This window comes from Panthera pardus, unplaced genomic scaffold (genome assembly GCF_024362965.1).
Source record: "Panthera pardus isolate Hobbes unplaced genomic scaffold, ASM2436296v1 HiC_scaffold_24, whole genome shotgun sequence".
In the NCBI taxonomy this organism is placed as follows: Eukaryota; Metazoa; Chordata; class Mammalia; order Carnivora; family Felidae; genus Panthera; species Panthera pardus.
In genome coordinates, this window is record NW_026526810.1 from 134738752 (window position 1) to 134744356 (window position 5605).

The window sequence follows — 5605 nt, forward strand, 5'->3', positions numbered from 1 at the left end:
CAGGGACTGCCGTGAGGATTCAGTGAGATAAATGTGAAGCAAACACCTCCGAGACCACAGTGAATTGAAGAGCTGGGAGCAACCACACGCCCGGGCTCCCGGGGGAGTTGTCCTCTCGGCAGAGCTGGAGGACACGCGGTTCCTCCCGGTCCCCAAGAGGCGGCAAGGGAGGCGCCCCGCTCTAGGGCTTATTCCTATGGAGGCTCCTCTCCCAGCCTGGGACCAGGGGCGGTGGCTCAGCCTCGGAGGTGGAAGGCAAGCTAAATGCCCCCAGGGGAAGATGGAGTTCGGTACCAGAAGTCGCTCTGGGCTGTTCCTCTAAGAGGGGGCAGGGCTGTTTCTTTAAGTACTCACGGGCACTCCCTGGAGCTTTCAACAAACAGGATGCAGATTTTCCAAGCCCCCTACCTGGTGACACTAGTTAGAAAATGTCTGGGGATGGGGGTTGGGAGGATGGGGGAGGTAGGACTGAAGATCTTCAGGCTGCTGAGGCTACGAACTGACCCTCAGGTGCCTGCAGGAGCCACCCCGAGGCTACTTGGTGCCTCTTGCCCAGCATACTTCCCCTTTGAGCTGGTAGGCGGATCTCGATGCTCCAATGCACGGTGGGGCTGCCTGGTGACACGGGGGCTAAAATGCGCTGAGGTTCCCCAGACCCCACATCAGTGACATCCATCGTTGGGGTATGGTGAAGAGTGCCTGAAGCCGGCGGTGCCGAGGTGTGCCGGGTCCCCGTGCCGCGACCGGGTCCCCGTGCCGCGATGCGCTGGCTTCCCTGGGCCGCGGTCACTGGCTGCGCTTGCCCAGCTGGCCATCTGGCACGGGCCACCACCCCATCTTTCCTGGTGCTCCCCATCACCAGCTGTGTTCCAGTGCCCAGGTGTGCTCGAGGTCGGATGGGGCTTCACGACCTTGAACCGCCAAGGGCCGTGCTTCGCGACATGGGAGTCCTACACTCACTTTGGTGCTAGCGTCCACATCTGGACAGCTGTGCTGTGCCTTGCATATTTGCTAAAAGGCTGGAGGGGGGAAGGACCAAGGGGGACATAGGAATTGCTGTAGACCTTTGCCCTGAAACTGTCCCCAGGGGGGTGTCTGTGACCGGCCCTCCCTACGCCTGAGATGGACCAGTTTGGGATTCTACAAAACTAGAGACTTCAAGACTCATTTCTAGATCTTTTGTGTTCAATAGATGCTGTAGTTCAATAAAGCACCGTACAACCAGACCCTCTTAGGACCCCCCCCCCCACCAAATCTCTGACACACAGGGTGGGGTGTAGGGAGGGGTACCGCACTGCCCTCTCCTCAGATAGGAGGAAAGGATGATTTACCCCAAAATTTACTCCAAAAATCTGTGGGCCCCGCTCTGTGGACCCCCATCAAGAAGAGAGTGGATGAATATGTGCACTTCCCCACCCCCCACCCCCAACCACCCTCCCAGGCTGCACTTGGTAAGTTCCAATGCTATGCTGCCCCTTTAAGCCGGCCTGGAGATACTCTGCTCCTTTAAGAGAAGGCCCACTGAGTTGGAAAAGACCACACCGCAGAGAGAATTACCATATTCCTTCTGCCCTCCCGCTGCTTTGTAAATGGCTCTGTCTCCTGGAGGCTTGAGCCCTGGGACCTGCAGGGCGCTCCCAAAGAATGAGAAGGGACCCACCCTTTGGTTCCAAGAGGGCACAATTCTTTTTTTTTTTTTTTTTCAGCCCTGGTTACTGTCAGATTGAGCTTTGGGATTCCTGACAAGGTTTCGCACCTGCAGGGCTCCCTCAAGACCTCCAAGTGTGCTAACCCCGGGGCAGGATCCGGCTGCCGGTGGCCGGGAAGTGAAGAGAACTTTCATGTGCCAGGCGCTACACAGGGATTGCAGAGTCTGTGGCCTATGAGAGGCAACTTCCCTTGGGCTGTGGTTCACCAGTGGCCCGCGGTCCCGCAGCAGCCAGCACCCTAATCCTGCACGAATGCTGAAGTTCACCGGCAGTTCCTCTGGTCTCCCTGCCCCACCCTTAGCCGACTGCGGTTTGTGCCACGGTTCACCATGACTTGCCAGGTTTGACTCCAATTCTTGGAGTGGGGTGTGACCATTGCCCAGGTCCAGGCGACTGTTTTCTGGCTCCTTCCACCTGGAGTGAGGGGGAAAGAAGGTAGCAATCGCGAAGCCTCTCCTGGACAACTTTGGTTAATTTCATTCTTAGGGCAGCTCCTTAAAGCAGGTTTGGGGTGCTCTGTTCCTTTAATTAGAGGAAAAGCAAAAGCCGACTGAAATCCAAAGGTGGCTCGGTACTCCCCTTACTGTTTTGCAAATGGCTTTCTCTGCCTGAGGTGGGTCTGCCCTGCAAATGAGCTCTGTATCCCTCTCCTCTTTGAGTCCTGGAGTCCAAAGAAATGGGATCTCTGGGAGAGACTCGGCACTTGAAGCATCTTCCCAAGACCTTTAGCTACCCCTTGGGGCAAAGAGAATGACCTACTGCTCGTTGGGGTCTGCCACTTGCCCGCGGTGCACCGGGTGCCCGCGGTCCTCCACTTGCCCGCGGTGCACCGGGTGCCCGCGGTCCTCCACTTGCCCGCGGTCCACCGGGTGCCCGCGGTCCTCCACTTGCCCGCGGTGCACCGGGTGCCCGCGGTCCTCCACTTGCCCGCGGTCCACCGGGTGCCCGCGGTCCTCCACTTGCCCGCGGTCCACCGGGTGCCCGCGGTCCGCCACTTGCCCGCGGTCCACCGGGTGCCCGCGGTCCGCCACTTGCCCGCGGTGCACCGGGTGCCCGCGGTCCGCCACTTGCCCGCGGTCCACCGGGTGCCCGCGGTCTGCTGTACTGTCATGCTGTAGTATTCTAATTGCCACATCAGATCTGCCCCGATCCCCTTGGCTTCCCGTTCCTTCTTTGCTTGGAGGAGGTTCTCTGTAGCACAGCTCACTGTGATTTACTACCATTCACCCTGGTTTGTGACTTTATGGGTCTCTGCGATTCTCTGGTCTGCAGGATCGCATCGTGAAGAATCTGCAGGTAATCACACCAGTCCCCGTGGTCCCTGGGTGACTCTGTTCACCACTTTGAAATTTGCTAAAAGTCTGCAGTGGAAATCGCTCCTAGTTTAGGGGAACTGTTCAGAGGGTCCCATCCCAAGAATCCAGTTTTGCTGAGAGCCCATCTGAAACCCCAGTTGTTTTCCCTCCTGGTTTGTGTGGTCCTGACACTGGCCCCGTGATTGAGAGGGGCCAGCTTGGGATTCTCCAAAACTGGAGGACCGAAGACCCATTTCCTGGCATTGTGCTAATGGATAAATGAAATACACGTCATGGTATAGTTACTGAAAACACTATGGACCATTAGTGTGCCAGAACCAACCCCTTCAGGAAATACAAAATTCCAGATCCGCAGGTGGGGTGCAGGTGACCATGCTGGTGTCTCCCCACTTCTGGGGGGGGTTAGTGTAACCAGAATGGCTTTGCCTGCATTGCTAGTAAACGTCTTGTGTCTGCTCTGGGTCCAGTGCGGGGTGTTGGAGAGCTGCCACACCTAGATGAATTCCGTCAATTTCATCCTTACCGCCTGCCGGGGTCATCCTGTTCCTTTCAGAAGAAAAAGGCTGGCATTGAAAAGACCAACTCACCTCCCGACCTCCAGGGGTGGAGCTACCCCCACCCACTGCCCCGTAGTTTTGCAAATGGCTCTCCCCAGCAGAAGCCGAGCAACTGGGGACTGGCCTCATCTGCCCCGAGGATGGGCTTGGTGGCCCCCTTTCTCTTTTGGGCTAGGGATCTGAGTTACTGAGTTTTGGGATCTGCGTAGGGTTGGCACCTGTAGCTCTACCCTTGCAGCAAACAGAGCACAGCCCTGCTGCACCGCGAGGGGGCTGCTGGGCAGTGTGGGAGCCAGGGTGATATTCACGCCTCAGACTCGGGAATTGCCAAGAGTTTGTGGGCCTGTAAGAGGCGGCTGCGCTTGCCAGGAAGGGGTATGCCAATGGCCTGCGGTCCGCCAGTTGCCCGCGGTCCGCCAGTCGACCGCGGTTCGCCAGCTGCCCGCAATCTGCCACGCCGTAATCCTGCAGCGCCGTAATTGGCCACACTAGTCTGCCCTGGCTCCCCACTTCCCGGCCCTTTTTTGCCTAGATGCATTTCCCCGCAGCACAGTTCACTGTGATTCACCGCAATTCGCCACAGTTTGTGGTTTCATGGATTGCCTCGATTCTCTCGGTTCCGCGGGTTATCTACGGTCCTCGGGCAACTTTGTGCTCGGTGGCCAGTATTTGCCGAAAGGCTGCAGCAAAACTGCTCCAGGCCCTGGTTTTTCACCTCCCCCCATCGGAAACTCTGCATTTCAAGAGGAATTGATACTTGACTCTTAGTCGACCCTCCCCCTAGGCTCTTGGTTACCAGTGAATTATTAGCCCTTGGTGGGGGGTGGCGGAGCCAGATAGGGGCTGAGCCTCCTCTGCTTTCCCAGGCGGATTTCAGCCTTCTGGGCTGTCCGAGCAGAGGCGGTGGAGTCCTGGGGGTCCTGTCAGGGCTTAATGGGATGCCAAACTGGGTATCGCACTCCTAGACAAGGCCTGGGCTGCATCACGTGATGCAGCAGCTCCCCTCACCCCAACACACAAGCTCTGTCTGGCTCAGCTTTATCTCCACGAGATGGACCTTGACCGTTTCCTAGACCCAAAGGTACAGGGACTCAAGCTGCGTGTTACTGGAGGAGGAGCCGCTCTTGGTCCCTGGCACCGGGCAGAGCCCTGGGTTCTGCTTTTCCAGAAGGGAAGGCAATAGTTGTTGGGAGACAGAAGAGGCTGGTGAGGGAGGACACTGCTAACTCACTGAGAATAGTTTCCGTGCCCCCTGAAATGCCCGTCTCATCGGATGAGAATTTTGCGACAATTGTGTCCCTTTCAGTGGAGAAGTCACACTGTGAAGAATTGTCTGCCCCTGACTTTTCTTGCTCCCTGGTGCCCAAGTACAGGAAGTGCCCCGGTTAGTCCTGAGTGGTGCCCTTTTCCCTTTGACCTCTGACCATTGACACTGACCTGTTGCCAGTGACAGCAGGAGAGACTATTCTGCGGGACCCAGCCCAGTGAGCCGCCACCTACCCCCTTCCCATGCAGGTCCCGGGCCCCAGCCGCTGGGTTCCTTGTCCCCCAAGAGCTCTTCAAGCCAGCGACTTGGCTGGGGCAGTGAGTAGGCCTGGCTGTCCACACACTGGCCCTCATCTCAGAGCCGGGGAAATATGGGCAGGTGTCTGGGCTTCTGAGAACCTCGGCTGAGGCATGTGTAAAAGGGAAGAATGGCGGGATCTGGGGGTAGAAATAAGAACATGACACTCTGTCGGGACCCAGGAAATCACGATAACTTCTAAGGCGAAGTCTGAGCGGCTTCCCCAGGGACCCCCAGAGAAACCTCCTCAAAGTGGTGTTGGATCGGGTGCCAGCCCCTTCCCAGGCTCTAGGAGGTCACAGAGGCTCCTTTGCCAGCCTGGGGTGCGGGGTGCTGGCTTAGCCCAGGAAGAGGACAGAAGTGCCCTCCGCAGGGGAAGTGGTATTTGGTCCCAGGGCTGCTCCCCGCTGGGGTTGCTCGGTCCCTTTAAGAATGGAAAGAACTCCAGCATTGCAGTTT